Raw genomic sequence first — 21,180 nt, 5'->3', positions numbered from 1 at the left:
ATGTCAAAGCTGGACTGCAAAGTACGATGGTCAGCGTCAATGAAAACTGTCAAGTTGTCAATGTTCAAATGTGGTGTGTATACAAAACCACACGTAGCTGGTCGTGGAAAAGGATAAAGGATAAGGTATGCTGATGGACTACACCAACCTGACATGTGTCACTGCAGACGATAACATGTTTTATGCTTATGAAAGACAATTAAACTAATAGAACCAATTAAAAACAGAAAATGTTGGATAACTTCAGCTGGTCTGGCAGTATCTGTGGAGAGAGAAACAGAGTTAACGTTTCAAGTATAAATGAGCCTTTTACAACTCTGAAGAAGAGTCTTACAGACTTAAAATGTTAAGTCTGTTTCTCTCTCCACAGATGCTGCCAGACCTGCTGAGTTTATTCAGCATTTTGTGTTTTTTTTCCGATTTCCAGCACCCACAGTATTTTACTTTTAGTTAAGAACTAATTATATGTTATGTGCACCAATGTTTTGAAGTCTGTTTGAATTAATGCTTGCTTTAATGTGAAATTGCTTTTTCTGGGCTATACTCTGATAAAACCTTTGTGTAAGAGGTGAGATGGAGACCGAGCAGAAAGACAAGACAAGATGAGTGCAAAACTTCAGAATTGCAGAAGTTGAGCTATTAACTTAAATGTGACTCTTCTAACCTTTGGAAAAAGAGGAAGATCCTATAAATGTCTACTCGTTCAGGCATAAGGAATCCAGGGACTACCGAAGTCTCAGTTTGAGCCAATCATATTGGCTGAGACAAACACTGGCCTAAAATGACATGGCAGGGGTGTCTCAATCAGGATAAAAGAAAGTGGACTACAGGACATCATTGGCACATCTAGAAGACAGACAGACTATGGTCAATGGGACACAGCAAGGAAAGAAGACCGTGCACCAGGAGGCTCGGAAGCAGGAACTGTCAGAGCCAAGTCTCACTGTATACCTATGTCATTGTTAAATGTTAAGTATGTATTTCTTTGTGATACTTAATAAACTCTCTGACTTGATTACAGAATGTGGGTCCATACTTTGTAGGTCAGAATTGGTGAAGAATCCTGAGTGAAATAGGCTGTATCACATAGATTATCATATTTGTGGGATCTTTCACTCCATGATATCTTACAGCTGTAACTATGGCAAGCCCTTTTATGAAAAATATTCTAGGTAGTACTGCAAAAAATAATTTTAAAGCACCATTTTTGATGTTCCAATCCAGAATGTTTAATTGTTCTTTTCAGTTAACATATCGACTCTTTCCAGTAGATATCTAGCTTTCAGTTTAAGAAATAAAGCTACCCTTCTGTAACATCTAGTGCACACCAGACAGCTTTATGGGCCTGTGATTTAACATTATGGATTACACTCTGACTTTACGGCAATTCAAGTAACTTTGTAGTCGTTACAATACATTTCTTTAAGTGGGCTCAAACTGCAGTCCAGTATCTGACTACACAACCTGCACAGGACACTGCAGTGTTGTTTTGAGGAACTACTGTATTGTAGGAGGTGTTTTTTTTTGATGAGATGTTAACGAAGAATGCTGAGTTATCCTACTGTCCTGTTTGACTTTTATCCCTCATCTAACGCCACTAAGAAAATGTAGACATATTTTAAGATTTTTTAAAAGAATCTCAATAGAAATATTGCTTGTGCACTCATTATGGACTGAATTTTCAGTGTCGAGTCAGAAACTTGGTACACATTTGAAGGAGAAGGCCAGTTAGCAACCAGTTGGTGTATTAGCCATTCAATTAAGGATGTATGGTAGGCTCACCCCCCCCCCCCCCCCCCCCCCCCGCCATCACCCCTGAACCAAATCCTTTCAAAAGTGTCCAGAGTTGGCAAAACGCTGGCAAACTGGCATGCAGATGTCCAATGCCAAATTGCCTGCATACCCATCTCCTCAGTCCAACAACACTACTTCCGTGCAATTTATAAAATGAAACTCTGTTCCAAGTCATCAGCTGACAGAATTATGAAATGATGATCACTATTTTATTGATGCCAAAAAGAATGATTTATCTAACATTACATGATTAACCAATTAATAATAATTCCAATATTTCATATAATGGTGAGATAGTTTGTAGTGAACCTATGAGAGACAACCTTATTAAAACAACTTGTACATTTCCCAATAATCTTTCAGATAGATGTTACATTTAGCAAACATTGTATACATATCATGAACTGTGTGCAGTTAAGAGATAGATTACCACTAATTTTCAAAACTCCATTACACAATGAACATGAATCACAATTTTTCAAAGGGAGATCCAAATATATTACAAAAGGTAACAAGACTAACTGTTAGAATTGAGTGCAGTAAATGACTGACTAGTTTTTTGGTACATTGGATACACAATACGTAGATATACACACTCACACTCTGACGCTGATGGGCTTGCAGAGGAGTTTGAGGTTTTTCTTAGCAAACGAGACGTGTTTCATGGGCTGACGGACCTGAGATTGACCTTCATTTTCACCATTCTCAGGTTAGACAGTCCTTGAGGCACCTCTCAACATTGTCTTTCAGCTCTTGTCGTTCAGTGTTCCTTTGGTCATGTCTGGTCTTTACAAACTACAAACTAGTTCAAGTGTCAATCCTCAAAATTGTCAAATAATGAAGACAAAAATTCAATGGGGAAAAAAGATTTCAGAATGAATGAAAATATTTACCAAAATAACTTGTAAATGTAAATGCATCCTTTGTAAATTCCCAACAACTTCAAAATGTTTGTCTTTGTAAGCTACTTACAGAGAGCTTTTCAATATCAGATAACTCTAGTTTTTCTTCAAAATGCGCATACTATAAGATTTTCTGGTAAGGTTTGTGTTTTATATTAACTTAAAAAATAATGAATGATGCCACAGGTAGAAGCACTTCAATGAATCTACCAACATTATATGTAAATGCAATATTATAATTCCACAGGTTAGTTCTTTCCTTTAGTTAGTGCTTGGCAATATTAATCATTTTAGCCTAGATCTAGTTGCTTGTAATATTAGTATTTTTACTGATGTTAGTAATATTATTAGATAATTACTATATGTGGTCCATAATTTTAATGCAGCCATTAACTGTTTATTTTAAATAGATTAGCACTTCTGCTAAAATAATGGACAAGTATAGTTCTGGTTTAACATCAAAGGTAGGAAAGTTACTGGAACCTTTGTCTTTGTCTTAGCACTTGGATGATAAAAAAGAATCATATGGATTTGCAATGGGTAGCGAACGTATGACTATACTGATTGAATATTTTGTGGAGGTCACTAGCATTGTGGGTAGGAGCGCTTATGGAAATTGGCAAAATGGACTTCCAGAAGACATTTGATCTTGCACATGAGATAATTTGCACAAAATATACGAAACTAAAGATAGGAAGGTAGGTGATAGAGAGTAGGAGTAAATGATTTGTTTCCTGACAGGCCGCATGTGGCAACTACAGTTACCCAGAGGCCAATATTGTACCCTTAGCTTTTCATCATATATATGAGATGGATGAAGGAACAGGGAGCTGTATGTCCAAATTTGTAGATGACACTATGTTGGGAGGCACAAATCGGGATTCTCTGATTGTTGCGACTGACTTTTTCCGCCAGCTGTGCAACCCCGCCCACAAGTTTCATGGCGTAGGGTGGCTTCAATGGGAAATTCCATTGACAAGCGGCGGGAAGACAAAATCCCGCCACAATCGAATAGTATGCCGCCCAGAAACATACGGCTGGGGGACCGGAGAATCCCACCCACAGTAATTTTCAGGGATAGGGGTTAGATGTTAAAAAAAGGACAAAGCGAAAGGAGGAAATGTGAGATTCATTTTACATCTGAGGAAGACAAATTGGAAAATGTTCTTCTTAATGGGTAGTGACCAGGAGCTGTGAAAGGACAAATGCGTATGAGTATACTGATTAAATATTTTGTGGAGGTCACTAGCATTGTGCGTAGCACAGGTGTCCATAAACCAAGTCGCTAACAGCGAGAGCACAGGGACAAATGGGCTTTACCTCAAGAGAGTCAGAATTCAAAAGTGATGAACTGATGCTTCGGCTCTTCAGAGCTTTGGTCAGACTCCAAGTGGATTACCATGCTAGGTTTTGGAGACTATGCATCAGGAAAGATATATTGACCTCGGAAGCAGGTACATTACAGATTCACGAGAATAATATCAAGGTTCTAAGTTTTAAACTGTAAGGGCCGCTTGTAGGCCCTTGTGTTTAGAAAGTTGAAGGGTTGTCAAATTGAGTTGCTTAAAATTATAGAAACATTCAATAAGATAGATACAGAAAATTATTTTATCTTGTGGGAAAATCTAGAAGGAGCCATCATTGTAATATTGGAGCTAGACAATTTATGAGTGAAATGAGGAAACTATTTTTTCATTCACATAGTAGTGGAAATCTGAAACTTTCTCGCTGAAAGGTTTTGGAGTCTACATAAATTGAAATTTTCAAGGCTAAAAGGTCTAGATTTTACTTTGTTAAGGATATGATTAACTGAATATTGTAATATGTGTGAGGCTAACTGAATCTATGTGTGGAGCTGAATGGCCTACACTTGTTCCCATGTACTAAGGTGTCAGCCATGGCTCAGATGATAACACAGATTCTTGATGGACAGATGTTTGGTCTCTCAGTGAATCAAAAAATATGGGGAGCAGGTGGAAAAGTGAAGTTGAAGCCTGAGATCAGCCATGATTGCATTGAATGGTGGACCAGGCTCAACAAATCATGTGGTCTCTTCCTGCTTTTATTCCTCATGTTCACTTGTCTCTGAGTCAGAAGGTTGAAGGCTCAAGTCCTACATCGGGACTTGGTCACAAGAATCAAGTCTGACACTCGAGTGCAGGACTGGGGAGTGTTGCAATGTCGGAAATGCCATCTTTTGGAAGAGACATTAAACTGTGGCTCTGCCTGCACTCACAGAGAGATGTAAAAGAACCCATGCACTATTTCAAAGAAGAGCGGGTGAGTTATGCCTGGTATCCAGGCCAATATTTATCCCTCAATCAATATCACACAGATTATCTGATTATTATCACATTGTTGTTTGTACAAATTGATGCACAAATTGGTTACCATGTTTATTACAACACAACAGTAATCACACTTCAAAAGCTCCAATGACTTCATAAACCATTTCGAGACATCTGCTGGTGAAAGGCACTATAATTGCAAATGTGTCCTTAAAAACACATTCATTGTTTAATGACTAATATTACTTGTTCGTAGATTACTGTTTCAAAGCAGTATATAATAAAATTTTACATATTTGTGCTTCTTGCACTCAACTTCAACTATTAGCAATGTTTATCAAGAATTAAGGCAAAGAGGTCAGCAGCCAATGCATGAAAGTTTCAACCATTAAAAGCAATAGTCAAATTAATCTCGTGGAGCCCACTGATCACAACGCCTAGGCTCCGAAATGTTTTCTCAATGGACAACAAAATATTTGTTTGATCTTACATATACAATATACAAGAATTTATAGTTTTTCTCTATATACTTACAAATACTGAAAGCAAACAGTAAAAACAGAAAATTTAACAGTAAAGATTAGAAATTAATTGTACCTAGTGAGTTGTCAGTAATCAAATTGCGTAGCAGAAATAAAAATTGGCCCTTTTGTAGTCAGTACCCAAAAACCAGTCAGCACTTTAAGGAAGCAAGGAGAAGAAATTCATAAAACGTATATATTGGTGTCTTTTAATTAGAAATTTAGCTCGGGGAGGAGCTGGATGAGGGTCTGTGGGCTGATGCCCCGGACAGGGTCAATTCCTCCTCCTCATGTGCCAGGCTCAGTCTAATACAGTTCAAAGTAGTACATAGGGCGCATATGACAGGGGCGAGGATGAGTAGGTTTTTTGGGGTGGAGGACAGATGTGTGAGATGTTCGGGGAGCCTAGCGAATCACTCCCATATGTTCTGGACGTGCCCGGCGTTGGAGGGGTTCTGGAGGAGCTTTGCGAGGGCTATGTCCAAAGTTGTGAACACCCGGGTCAAACCGAGCTGGGGGATAGCACTATTTGGGGTATCGGACGAGCCGGGAGTGCAGGAGCCGAAAGAGGCCGGAGTTCTGGCCTTTGCGTCCCTGGTAGCCCGGCGGAGGATCCTGCTGATGTGGAGAGATGCAAAGCCCCCGAGCGTGGAAGCTTGGATCAATGACATGGCAGGGTTCATTAAGTCGGAGAGGATAAAGTTTGCCTTGCGAGGGTCTATGCAGGGGTTCTCCAGGCGGTGGGAACCGTTCCTAGACTTTCTTGCGGAACGCTAGGTGGAGGTCGAAACAGCAGCAACCCGGGGGGGGGGGGGGGGGGGGGGGGGGTGTTGGGTTTATGTTCTTGTTAAAAGGGGGCGTTTTCCCCACTTTTGTAGTTATTGGTTAAATGGGGTTAAGGTACCCTTGTTTGGTTTCCTATGTACAATTTTGTTTTTCTTTCTTTCTTTCTGGAGTGTTTGGTTGAAAATTGTTGAAAATTTTGAATAAACATACTTAAAAAAAAAAATTATTTTAATGATGGCCCATCATTCTGTGACTTGGAAGGACAAATAATTCAGACAAAATGATTGCAAAGAAAATCATAAGGTGACATCAAAATATAATTTTTGTCATTAGTTTAGCTGTAATGTATTGATGTTGATCAAGCTGGGTTATGGCAAGAATGTACAGTTTGGTTATGAGCATGCCTGGCCTTTTAATGTGCTCTGGATTTGATGTAGTTCAATGTAGCTTAACGGCAGCAGATGCACTGTTCAAATTAAATTTGCTGCTCTTGATGCAGTGTTTATGGTGCAAGCTCATTTCAGAATGTATTGATTGCAAGTTAAGCCATGTGGGCATCTAATGAGAAATATATAGCAAAGTAACGATTAACTGAAGAAAGCATATTACTCTTTATCACAATTTCATTGTCTACATTATTTGCCTTTACTATCATTTGAATTCTATAAGAAATCACAATGGAACATAAGAACCTAGGAGCAGGAGTAGGCCATCTGACCCTTCGAACCTGCTCTGCCATTCAATGAGATCATGGCTGATCTTTTGTGGACTCAGCTCCACTTTCCTGCCCGAACACCATAACCCTTTATTCCTTTACTCCTCAAAAAACTATCAATATTTATCTTGAAAACATTTAATGAAGGAGCCTCATCTGCTTCACTGGGCAGGGAATTACATAGATTCACAACCCTTTGGGTGAAGAAGTTTCTCCTAAGCTCAGTCCTAAATCTACTTCCCCTTATTTTGAGGCTATGCCCCCTAGTTCTGCTTTCACCCGCCAGTGGAAACAACTTCCCCGCATCTATCCTATCGATTCTCTTCATAATTTTACATAAGATCCCCCCCCCCCGCATCCTTCTATATTCCAACGAGTACAGTCCCAGTCTACTCAACCTCTTCTCATAATCCAACCCATCAACTGTTAGAGTCATCTTCATTATTAAGAACAGAACAGGATGCTACTTTAGGACAAAAAGACTTGTTGACAAACATAAAACACTTGGCAAGTCACAGTAAGAAGTTTTACAACACCAGGTTAAAGTCCAACAGGTTTATTTGGAATCACTAGCTTTTGGAGCATAGCTCCTTCCTCAGGTGAGTCCTGTTGGAATTTAACCTGTTGTTGAATTTAACCCCAGTCCAACGCCGGCATCTCCACATCATGACTTGGCAAGTCAAGCATAGCTTCTGTGGAGAGAAGCCACAAATCAACATTTCAAGTATTGACCTTTAACAGGGTGAGGAAATCAAAGGTAGTTTTAAGTGATTTATATTTGGATTGGTAAACATTAGAAATAAAGTATAGTTTGAGTTGAGTATAATGTTTCTGTGCCTAGAGAGACCTATAGTTAGATTCATGCTGGACAAAGGTATTTTTTGTGTCTGGAGGTTGGTTACGTTCCAACTGTGATTGAGGGAGCTATGGCATGAAGAGTAAATATTGTTGCTCGGCAACTAGGGTCCCTTGTAAGGGAAAAAATGTTCACTTGTTCTTTAGTTTTAATTAGAAGTCAGGGCAGCTGGTGCAGATAGGCCACCGGAAAGGGACCATCTTCCACAGTTTGCTGACAGCAATTTTAGGCAGGAGGAGAGTAAAAAGGTTAGCTCTTCTCAAAGCAGTAAAATCAAGAAAGCAAGCACCAGAGGAACTAAAGGCTGGTTGATACTCGAAAGCTGGAAATAATACAGGATAATGTTCATGGGCAGCACACACAAAGCTGAGAAGGGATCGGCTGGTGAGAAGCTAAGTTTCTAAAGTTTCTGAAGTAAACCTAAAGGTTTCTAAAGTAATGCTAACATTCGGAATGTATTACTACAGTCTGCAAAATCAATTTTAAAGTCAGTGGGAAGACAGAATTGGCTGGATATCAGAGTTTGTGTTCACAGTAGAAGCCAGTCATGACAAAGGAATCCTAAATGGGTTGGTGTATAATCCTGGAATGGATTCACTGGTCGAAGTGGAGTGGAAGCTTTGTTCAAAAGAATCCTTTGGAACACGTGGAGTAGATTTCAGAATGCAACTTGCTAATAGGAAGCCTTATTGCGAGAGAAGGTTTTTAAAATGTGTTTTTGGGGGTGGGAACTCTCATATGTCAATCATCTGGGGGAATTCCGAGGAGAAATCCACAGATACTAAATTGGATTCAGAGTGGAGTATGTTTCTAAAACGTACTTTGTGCGCTAATGAGACCATTGTAGCTTCAGATGTACCGTGTCAGTCATGCTAATCTTAATACTTGTGTGTAATTGTTAACCTAAAATGTAGTAAAGGAGTATAGTAATATAATCCATTTTTTCACATTTAGTACATTTTTAAAATTTGTTGTTAAAACTAATTAGCTGTCCCCTGACTCTGTTCCTCCACATTCAATTAAAAAAAGTAAAAGTTAAGGGGCTGGATTCTCCGCCCCGCCACATTTCTGTTTCACCCCGCCAGCGGGATGCTTCGTTACGCCGGCTGGTCAATGGGGTTTCCCATTGTGGGGCAGCCCCACGCCGGTGAGAAACCCCCAGGGCTGCCGGCAAAATGGAGCATCCCGCCGGCGGAGAATCCAGCCCAAAGTATTTTGAGCCAGGGTTCCATTCTGGGATAATCTTGTCCAGTTATACATCAACCAGGTTCTTAATAAACAGATGCAGAAATATTACACACAAGGAGGTCATAAGAAGGTGGCAAATAAAGGAACGGAGTGAGAAAAATTATACACAAGAACAGAAAAAAGGTGATTTATAAAATGTTTCAATGGATTACTGGTATGGATAACTGACAGACTGGACAATAGCTTAAGGAAACAGAGAAGCGTGATATGTGAAATTAGAAAAAACATTACATGGAATTTACAGTGCAGAATATAAAACATATATTGGGCTAAGAGAATGTATGAATAGTTAAAGCAGGTTAACTAAGTTGCAGAAGGGAGCATAAAACCTTAGCAAAGCAGCACAAGCCCCAATTGCAAGAGGTGGAAGGAAGAGGCAAGCCAGTATGATTTTGTGGTACAATTGTTTACAGAGTTTCAAATAGCACTCTTGACTGCAATATGTCCAAACCTGCAAATAAATGATGGGAATTACACATACCACTTAAACAACATAACCAACAAATTCTGCACAATCCAATAAAGAAACTTTGGCCAGATTTCATTACTTAGAATAAAATACTCAGATCAATATCTGTGCAAAGTAGACCAGAAATGGTCTATTTGTGAGAAGGGCACAGCAGTAATCATGGTGATTTTAACATGCATATTGACTGGATTAATCAAATTGGCATGGATAGCCTCAACAGAGATTTCATAGAGTGAATGAGGGATTGTTTCTTAGAGCAATATGTTATGGAACCAATCAGGGAGCAGGCTCTTTTAGATTTATCATGTCATGAAGAAGGGTTGATAAATAGTCTTGGAAGGAGTGATCACAGAATTCAGATTGAGCGAAAGAAGACAATGTGCCATACTAGAGTTTTAACATTGGGCAGAGGTAATTATACAGGCCTAAGGAAAGAGTTGGCCCAAGTAGATTAGGCACAAATAATTGAGAGGAAGGACAGTTGAGGAACAATGGCGGATGTTCAGGGAGATATTAAATACCTCTCAATTAAATTATATTCCTGAGAGGAAGAAGAGTTGTAAAAGGGAGAAAAATGTTCCATAGCTAAAAAAGGAAGTCATCAAGGACATAAAGGCAAAAACTAGGGCATACCATACTGCAAAAGCTCGTGGTAAGCTGGAAGATTGGGAGAACTTTAAGGTTCAGCAAAAGGCTACTAAAACTAAAATCAAAACAACTAAGTTGAACTACGAAAGGAAACTACCAGAAAACATAAACACTAATACTAAAAGCCTCTATAAGTATACAAAGAGGAAGAGAATAGCGAAAGTAAATGTTAGCCCCTTAGAGGACATAGAACATAGAACATAGAAAATACAGCACAGAACAGGCCCTTCGGCCCACGATGTTGTGCCGAACCTTTGTCCTAGATTAATCATAGATTATCATTGAATTTACAGTGCAGAAGGAGGCCATTCGGACCTTTGAGTCTGCACCAGCTCTTGGAAAGAGCACCCTACCCAAACTCAACACCTCCACCCAACACCAAGGGCAATTTGGACATTAAGGGCAATTTATCATTGGCCAATTCACCTAACCCGCACATCTTTGGACTGTGGGAGGAAACCGGAGCACCCGGAGGAAACCCACGCAGACACGGGGAGGACGTGCAGACTCCGCACAGACAATGACCCAAGCCGGAATCGAACCTGGGACCATGGATCTGTGAAGCAATTGTGCTATCCACAATGCTACCATGCTGCCCTTAAGAACAAATAAATCTACACTATATCATTTTCCCGTAATCCATGTACCTATCCAACAGCTGCTTTAAGGTCCCTAATGTTTCCGACTCAACTACTTCCACAGGCAGTGCATTCCATGCCCCCACTACTCTCTGGGTAAAGAACCTACCTCTGATATCCCTCCTATATCTTCCACCTTTCACCTTAAATTTATGTCCCCTTGTAATGGTGTGTTCCACCTGGGGAAAAAGTCTCTGACTGTCTACTCTATCTATTCCCCTGATCATCTTATAAACCTCTATCAAGTCGCCCCTCATCCTTCTCCGCTCTAATGAGAAAAGGCCTAGCACCCTCAACCTTTCCTCGTAAGACCTACTCTCCATTCCAGGCAACATCCTGGTAAATCTTCTTTGCACCTTTTCCAGAGCTTCCACATCCTTCCTAAAATGAGGCGACCAGAACTGTACACAGTACTCCAAATGTGGCCTTACCAAAGTTTTGTACAGCTGCATCATCACCTCACGGCTCTTAAATTCAATCCCTCTGTTAATGAACGCGAGCACACCATAGGCCTTCTTCACAGCTCTATCCACTTGAGTGGCAACTTTCAAAGATGTATGAACATAGACCCCAAGGTCTCTCTGCTCCTCCACAATGCCAAGAACTCTACCGTTAACCCTGTATTCCGCATTCATATTTGTCCTTCCAAAATGGACAACCTCACACTTTTCAGGGTTAAACTCCATCTGCCACTTCTCAGCCCAGCTCTGCATCCTATCTATGTCTCTTTGCAGCCGACAACAGCCCTCCTTACTATCCACAACTCCACCAATCTTCGTATCGTCTGCAAATTTACTGACCCACCCTTCAACTCCCTCATCCAAGTCATTAATGAAAATCACAAACAGCAGAGGACCCAGAACTGATCCCTGCGGTACACCACTGGTAACTGGGATCCAGGCTGAATATTTGCCATCCACCACCACTCTCTGACTTCTATCGGTTAGCCAGTTCGTTATCCAACTGGCCAAATTTCCCACTATCCCATGCCTCCTTACTTTCTGCATAAGCCTACCATGGGGAACTTTATCAAATGCCTTACTAAAATCCATGTACACTACATCCACTGCTTTACCTTCATCCACATGCTTGGTCACCTCCTCAAAGAATTCAATAAGATTTGTAAGGCAAGACCTACCCCTCACAAATCCGTGCTGACTATCCCTAATCAAGCAGTGTCTTTCCAGATGCTCAGAAATCCTATCCTTCAGTACCCTTTCCATTACTTTGCCTACCACCAAAGTAAGACTAACTAAGACGATACTGATGAGGTAATACTGGGGAACAAAGAGATGGCGGAGGCACTGAACCAATATTTTGCCTCTGTCTTCACGGTGGAGGATAATAAAAAAATTCCAAAAACTAGTTAATGCAGAGATATTTAGTGTAATAACCATCACTAGGGAGACGGTATTGAATAAACTAATGGGATTAATGGCAGATAAGTCTCTGGGATCTGATGGCCTGCACCCTAGGATACTAAGGGAGGATGCAGTGGCGACAATGGATGCATTGGAAAGGTCCCAGTGGATTCAAAATATGCTAATGTGATGCCCCTATTCATAAAGGGAGAGAGGAACAGGAAACTATGTACTGGTTAGCTTGTGGTGCGGAGGTTGCTGGAATCAATCATTAAGAAGGAGATGACTGAAAATTTGGAAAGACAAAGCTCAATCCACCATTGTAATCATGGTTTTATAAGGGGTAAGTAATGCTTGACAAACCTGCTTGAGTTCTTTGAGGACATAACCAGCAAGGTGAAGAATGGGGAATCAGTGGATGTGGTATCTCTAGACTTCCAGAAGATGTTTAACAAGTTGTTGCATAAAAGATTGATCCAGAGGGTGAGATTGCGGGGAATTGGGGGTAGAATACTAGATTAGATTGAGGATTGGCTGACTGACAGAAAGCAAAGGGTCAGGATAAATGGATCCTTCTCTGCTGGCGAACTATAACTAGCAGAGTGTCGCAGGGGTCAGGCCTCAGAGCTCAACAATCCATATAAATGATCAGAAAGCAGGGACATAGTGTAACATAGTAAAATTTGCAGATGATACTAAAATACGCAGGAAAGCAGGCAATGAAGAGGAGATAAAGAGTTTACTGATGGATATAGATAGGCTAGGAGAATGGGCCAAAATTTGGAGTTTAATGTGGATAAGTGTGAGGTTATCTATTTTGGCCAAAAAAATAGAAAGGCAAATTATTATTTAAATGGAAAGCAGATTCAAAATGCATCAGGGCAGAGGAATCTAGGTGTCTTTGTTCATGATTCGCAGAATGTCTGTTCGCAGGTACAGCATGTAATAAAAAAGGCAAATGGAATGATAGCGTTTATTGCAAAAGGACTGGAGTATAAAAGTAGAGAAGTGTTGTTTCAATTGTGTGGGGTGTTGATGAGATCATATCTGGAGTATTGTATCCAGTTTTGGTCTCCTTATTTGAGGAAGGATGTGGTTGCATTGGAGGCTGTTCAGAGGAGGTTCACCGGATTGATTCCGGGGATGAAAGTGTTGACGTATGAGGAGAGATTGATCAATTTGAGCTTTTACTTGCCGAAGTTTAAAAGAACGAGAGGGGATCTGATCGAGTTATATGAAATACTAAGAGGGATTGATAAAGTAAACGTAGACCAAATGTTCCCTCTTCTGGGGCAATCTAGAACGAGAGGTCACAGATATAGGTTGAGAGGTGGTAGATTTAAAACTGAGATGAGGATGAACTACTTCTCGCAGAGGGTGATGTAGTGGAGCCCATAATGTAGTGGAGCCTATTTTGCCTACTTTGCTCCCAATTCCTAAGTTCCTATTTGCACAATGGCAGTTTTGATAACTGTTGTAGTCACAAAATGTTGTAGTGTTGTAAATAGAGTGTAGAATTCCAGGCATGTCTAAGATCAGACTATTTGCTGCATATCTGTCAATTCAACAGGCCACTATGATGTTTAATGCTAATTTTGTGGCTATATTTAAAATATAGGCATAGGATTATTATTAGTTTGCACATAATGTTTGCATCATTGCCATTCCAGGGTTTATCCTGCCATTGTTTCATTATCAATGAAATAGGTTTCAAACTCTATATCAATCTATATTTGACATGACGCACCTGTTTGGATATCATTGAAAGAACTTGCATTTCTATGGCCACTTATCCTATAGTCAACTAAGATTACTCTGGTAAGTGCAATCATGTTGTTCCTTCGGAAAAATTGATTCAATTTTTCACATGAATACTTTTGTTGCATAGAGTCACATTGTTGAAACAATATTTTGAAGGCATGAATACATATTTTAACTAAGTCCCAGCCAATTTGATTTATTTAGCATCAACAGTCAAGTATTAGTAGGTGGACAGGTTTGTGAAAAAAGTACTCAATTTTAAAATCTGTTTTTGATTCCATTTATTTTGACTGCTGCTTAATTTCCAAAATATTCATCAGTGAATTGAAATACAATAAGATTCTCACATGTCACCTTGAATGACAACCGTAAGTCTTAAAACATCTTCAGTGATTGAATCACAGGTGCATTTTCATCGGCACTGACAGAACGGGCCGAGGTTTTAGATGATGTCCATTCTCATCTTCTGGATCTTAATTTTGCAACCTTGAAGGTGAAAGAGACATACCTTCGGAAAGCTAGCAAAAGTGCCAGGTGCTGGATTGGAAAAATTAAGGTCTATATTTAAATGATTAAAAAGTAACTTCTGATTCAGATACTCACTCTTCACAGCATCCAGGTTTCATAATTACACGCCTGTTCCCCTCCAAATTTCTTCTCTTCTTTCCTGAAGATGTTGACTCTTCCTATGGTGCAATTTCATGTGAACCAGCTACCCTCAGTACCTGATACGTGGGTCATTAATTCACGTGTTAATCTAAATGTGAGTGCAAACAGGTTACTAACTGTGCGGGGCTTGCCATTTTTGTTTTCTCCCAATGCTAGTGTGTGAAAGATTCAGCAGGGTTTATTGGGTAGCGCTTAGGGATTAGATCATGGTTTAATGTTTCCTCCCTAATCCAAGGTGCGAATGCTAAATGTACTACCTGAGGTCAGATCATTCATTAGAGACCAGCAGGCATCAATTCACGATCTCCATGTGTGACTTACGTTCACAGTGTCATGTGAAACATATCATGAAGTAGGTCTGTCCCATCAGTTTTTCATAGAAATTCATTGGTTTTGGTTGGCTGCTTTGAGGATGAATGATTTAAAACATTGGACAGGATTTTCCAAGCCTTCCTGCCACGGGACTGAAAATTCCCACCCAAAGACCTTTGGCTGGTCCTTCAAATTTTCTGCCCCGCCTGCAATGATTCCTCCTGCGGGAGGGCCCGGAAAACATGATTGGAAAATGAGAAAGGATATGAACATACGGATTTGGAGCAGGAGCAGGCCACTTGGCTCCTCGAGCCTGCTCTCCCATTCAGTAATATCACAGCCAGGTTTTAGGGAGACTTTGCAACCCTTTAGGGACAACTTTCAGGAGGTTTGTACTGGATCTCTCACCAGATGTTTATTTTTACATAAAGTAGAGAAAGCAAATCTCTACACCCTTATAAACATATCCATGCTAGGCTAAGAATCAATGAACACGAGAAGCAGAACATACACACTTGTATGTTAAACTCCCAGCCGCCAAAACCATTTTTGTAACCACATCATGAAACAGATTGCACAAACTTGAAATTCAAGGTCACATAGAAAAGTTACGACACAGAAGGAGGCCATTGGCCCCAGCTTGTCCATGACAGCCCAAGAACATCGAGGCACCCTTTCTAATCTCACCTTCCTGCACCCGGTCCATAGCCCTGGTATCTTATAGCACTTAAGGTGCAGATCCAGATATTTTTAAAAAGAGTTTAGGGTCTCCGTTTCAAGTTTAAAAATATTGCTAATGTCAGAATGTTCTCTCTCTCTGTAAATTTCTACAGATGCAGTCTGAGAGAGAGGGTACATTCATTTTGATGATGCAAATGAAGTTCTGTCTTTAATTTGCTTAGAACTAATTAAGTCCACTGTCAGCTATGACCATTTGAAGAGAGAACAAACTTGCATTTATAATATAATATAATATAACATATTATATGGCTTAAAATGTTTCACAGTCATTGAAGTGCTTTTGAAAGTACAGTCCCCGTTGATCATTATCATTATTTCATAATGCATCTGTGAAGCACCTTGGAATATTTTGATCAGAATATTGTAAGGAATCTCTTGCTCTTTTGAGGAATGCCACAGAACGTTTAATGTTCATCGGGGGACAGATGATGTCCCATTCTAATGGATTATCTAAAAGACAGCACCACACTCCCTCAGCCTTGGACTTGGGGGGGGGGGGGGGGGGGGGGGGGAGAGAGATCAGCCGAGACAATGTGCTCAAATTCTAGAGCTGGCCTAGAACATACAATCTTCTACCTCACAGGTCAGAGTGCAATCTCTGAGTCATTGTCCATATTTCTAGTGGCCATCTTAATGCTCCTCATTCCACAGCAGAACAACCATCTTAAATAGGCCCACGCATAATTATTTTTAAAGTTACGTGAAAAAAATGAAGTATTCACAGCACAATCATCTTTCGGAACTCAAAGGAGTAATATGGACTGCATAATACCGATATTAAAAAAGAAATTCCTTTCCTGTTCTACGAAGAACATTTCAACTGCTACCTTCATGGATGCAGAACTCGCTTTGTCCCAAGTTGATAGCAATTACCTTATATTAAAGCATTCATAAGACTGCTCTAAGCTGTTACCAGTGTCCTATTAATTGCCACATTTTGATACCAAATTTACTGACAATTTCATTAGTCTTTACTCTCACATCTTTACTTTAGCACCACAATGGGTATAATGGAGCAGTATTTAGATTCTAAAACTTTCAACACTCATTGTGACCCCCAATTTACAACTGCTATTGTTCTCACTGATCATGTTCATAATTACTTCAGTCAGAAAAATCGAACATTTAACTTGTTACTCCCAATGCAGCAATGTATTTTTATCTAGTAGATTGAAGGGTGAATGTTGTTTATTTACAGGGTACGGCACAGTACAAGGATAGCACGGTGGCACAGTGGTTAGCATTGCTACTTCAGCTCCAGGACGCAGGTCCAGTTCCGGCCTTGGGTGACTGACTGTGTGGCATTTGCATGTTTTCCCTGCGTCATTGTGGGTTTCCTCAGGGTGCTCCGGTTTCTTCCCACCATTCAAAGATGTACAGGTTAGGTGGATTGGCCATGCCAAAATTGCCCCTTAGTGTCCAAAGGTGTGCAGGTTAGGTGTGGTTACAGGGAAAGGGCGGGGGTATGGACTTAGGTAGGGTGCTCTTTCAGAGGGTCGGTATAGATCTGATGGGCCGAATGGCCTCTTTCTGCACTGTAGGGATTCTATGGTACAATGCATAAAAGTAAGGTTCTGAAAAACCCTTGCTTTTTAAAAAAAATGTAGTAAAAATGCAGTAACTATCAATGCTTAAAAATATCTCTCAGTAGCATAGTGGTTAGCACTGTTGCTTCACAGCGCCATGGACCCGGGTTCGATTCCCGGCTTGGGTCACTGTCTGTGCGGAGTCTGCACGTTTTCCCCGTGTCTGCGTGGGTTTCCTCCGCGTGCTCCGGTTTCCTCCCACAAGTTCAGAAAGACGTGCTTGTCAGGTGAATTGGACATTCTCCCTTCTCCAGTGTACCCGAACAGGTGCCGTAGTGTGGCGACTAGGGGATTTTCACAGTAACTTCATTGCAGTGTTAATGTAAGCTACTTGTGACACTAATGAAGATTATTATTATCAAAGATTATTAATCACCTCCGGCAGATTGCTTTGGAGTTTCCACAGTGCAGTTTTCAAATTATAATTATAACTTTCAAAAATTATCAATTTGACACAGCGTATTATACTTGGAGCTTAAATTTCATGAGAAACCCACATGGCTCTGAAAAGCTTCTTTAGAAAATATCAAAAACACCCAACTTTCTCAATACATTATAAATATTTGGTATATGTTTGCATTTCATTGTTGTGTGGTGATTTAGTACTAAATGCAAACAAAGTGAATTGAAGACTTAACTGTTTCTATAGGAAATGCATGTTGTGCAATTAGAAAAGCTGTTTATACCACATTTCCAGAGTCTGTGAGAAGTATTTATTCTATAACATAAAAGATATTGGATATATTTCTGTCAACATCAGTGTCAATACTAGTTCCTTAGCGATTAATATTTTTCGAGTCCATTTTTTCTCTCTAGAGGGTGAATTGTAAGGGAAAGAATAAATTCATATTTGCATTTGAAATACTCTGCTCCAGAATTTATTTTCTCATCAGTGTTTGCCTAGAACATCAAAAAAACGTGCTTGAAGATTTGGTAAAATTATGGAGATCAATTGGTTTCCTGATGAACAAAGGCATTTTCAATCCATGAAAAAATATGATAAAATAATGCAGGCTAAAACGCTAAAAATATGTATCAGTCTTGAAATCTATACCATAGTCTATTTATGTTACAGCATGCATTTTAATTATTCATAAACATTAAAAGCAATTAAAATCAATTATTAAAATAAAGCATGAGCATACTTGGACCAATATGAATGCATATGTTAAATGCACCTTACCTGTGACTGTTTGCAATGATAGGATTCTTGAAGTACCTAACAATTTCTACCCGCAAAACAACCTCCACAATAGAATGGAGTGAGTGCTACAATAATATATGTAACACTACAGTGTCCTTTTCATTATGCCTCCAAAAGGCCCTGCTGCTTTGAACTGGCTACTATATACTATCACACATCAAACTCACTTCCTGTTTATCAATTATAGTATGGTTTGCGGTGAATTTTCCATTACACCCAAGGAGGTTTGTCAACTCATTTTCACTATTCTTCAAATATAATTAATTAAAAGTAGACATTTTATAATAAAATCGATCAAGTCGATGTATAGTGCAAATTAATTAAATGAAGCAGAAGAACACTGCAGTGTTTCGGTGCAATAGTGTTACTGCCAGAACACAACCTAAATAAGGTTAGCGAAAAGCATTGAACGACTGTCTCACAGAGTCATCTTTATCACAGTCACTAATTGTAAACTGCAACTTGTACTTATCACCACCTTCCCAAGAGCAATTATGGATGGGCAATAAATGTTGGCCTAGCCAGCAATGTCCACATCCCGTGAAAGAATAATAAAGGATTCCCAATTTACATATTTCTTAGTGAAAAGATCCCAATTGATCCTCCCCATGCTTGTGGATTTGCATTGACTGACACCAGAACTGACGTTGAAGTTGAATTAAAGGCAATCCGTGGCACAGTCACTTCTGACACCAAACTAAACAATTAAAAAAATTAGAGACATAAATGTTAGCCACTTCAGATCAATAATTCATGTCAGGTCGGGATTAAGGCAAGCATGATGCAATTATGGAAACTGATCAGAGCGATTGTTAGTTTCCATGTTGTGAGCTGAACCACAGCATCCTTCCTGTCTTTACTCTGAATAAAATCTTTCAACTGAAATATATTGACTATGAAAATATTTAAAGATTAATGCGTTTATATCAAATTCTTAAATATCTTAGTCACTTAAAATCATCTCTCGAGTGTAGTTTACAGTGGTAAGCATGCCACCTAACCTGAAGTGGTACTTGAGAAGGAAGGTCTGGTAAATTGCGGTACGGTTGTAAGCGCTGACCTACTTGAGCTACAGCATTTGAGTGAAATGGCAACGTTTGAATAAAGAGTGGCACAGATGTATTTTACAATATTTGTTGAGATGGTCACTAAGAAGAGTTAAATTATTTTGCTCCAGTAAGTCATCAGGGTTATTGCAAACTTGGGACATAAGGCACAAAGGATATGGCTTATGGAAAATGGAACCACTTATGATACCAACCACAGACTCACCAGGACCACAGGGTTAAGTCAGTTATGGTTGCGGTAACATTAGTTTTCTTTTCCATTAGCTATTTCAGTCTTATGTGTATTCTATTTATGCATACAAACTTAATTAGCATTTTTCAAGAGTACCAACACAAAAATGCCATGTGTCAACTCATCGGTGAAGATGGGGCCAATTTTGGATTTAAAGGTCGAGAACTCAACAAATTGTTTGACCATTATTTATTGGCCACTTTGACTAAGTTTATCATGTCAACCTAGCCAACATACCAGGCTTGCGTCTGAGGGCAATTAGTGCGAGTTGAATGAGTCATCAGAACTAAATGATAGCACATTCCCATTCTAGGTACAGTTGCTTACTATGTAGAGGTGCTACTTTAGACAACTTTCCAGACATCCACATTACTTTTGCTAGTCTGTCACTTTGTTTGAATGTACTTGGCTGACTTGGCATTGTGACATGTGTCGCGAGGATATTTTGATCAGAAACACACAGCTTACAGACCAATGACTTTAAGTACAAGACAGAACGGGCAGCACGGTGCTGCAGTGGTTAGCACTGCTGCCTCACGACGCCCAGGTCCCAGGTTCGATCCTGGCTCTTGGGTCACTGTCCGTGTGGAGTTTGCACATTCTCCCCGTGTTTGCATGGGTTTCGCCCCCACAACCCAAAGATGTGCAGGTTAGGTGGATTGGTCACACTAAATTGCCCCTAAAATTGGAAAATATTAATTGGGTACTCTAAATTTATTTAAAAAAAATACAAGACAGCACTAAAGATCAACACTGTAAAAGGAGTTGAAGCATTTCAGGATCTAGTGGAAAAAGAGAGAGATGGTGGTCCTTGCATCTGTTTTCACAGTCAGGTGTGGGCTGTATCATTAGGAACAAGGTACACAGATCACAGAAAGCCTTTTGTGACAGGCTAATGATAAAGGGTGTAACATTTTCAGTGATCTGTTGATTGTATCTCCAGTGGTGTCAAACTGGGAAATCAACTGGAGTTATAAAGAAGTTACCCATCTGCTACCTTACTATATCCACAACTGCCAGGAATTTCCTTGGGGCTTCTCCCAAACTGCTGTTGTAATTTTGGCGGAAGGTCAGTGGAAACTTCATTTACATGTGACAACGGGAAATACGCCAAACCCAAGCAGTGGTGGTGTCATGGTATTGTCACTGGACTGGTAATCCAGAGATCTAGGGTAATGGGGCCCAGGTTCAAATCCTACCATGGCAAATCTGGAACTAAAAGTCTAATGATGGCCACAAAACCATTGTTGTAAAAACCCGTCTGGTTCACCAAGGTCCTTGAGGGGAGGAAATCAGCCATCCTTACCTTATCTGGCCAACATGTGTCTCCAGACCCATGTGATTGTCTCTGACATGGCCCAGCAAGCCACTCAGTTCGAGGG

The 21,180-nt window shown here is 39.9% G+C and overlaps 1 long non-coding RNA gene across 1 annotated transcript in view; it reads right to left on the bottom strand.

Moving 5' to 3' along the window:
• The window catches only part of LOC140428433 (uncharacterized), a 39,574-nt gene extending 20,970 nt beyond the window's left edge, over positions 1-18,604 (bottom strand). Inside the window, exon 1 of the long non-coding RNA XR_011948776.1 lies at positions 18,479-18,604. This is a non-coding gene — a long non-coding RNA (uncharacterized lncRNA). The remainder of the gene's footprint in view (positions 1-18,478) is intronic.
• Positions 18,605-21,180: the final 2,576 nt, after the last annotated feature.

The sequence above is a fragment of the Scyliorhinus torazame genome, chromosome 8 (assembly GCF_047496885.1).
Source record: "Scyliorhinus torazame isolate Kashiwa2021f chromosome 8, sScyTor2.1, whole genome shotgun sequence".
In the NCBI taxonomy this organism is placed as follows: Eukaryota; Metazoa; Chordata; class Chondrichthyes; order Carcharhiniformes; family Scyliorhinidae; genus Scyliorhinus; species Scyliorhinus torazame.
The sequence above is the reverse complement of the archived record's forward strand: the minus strand, read 5'-3'. Positions and strand labels throughout refer to the sequence as shown.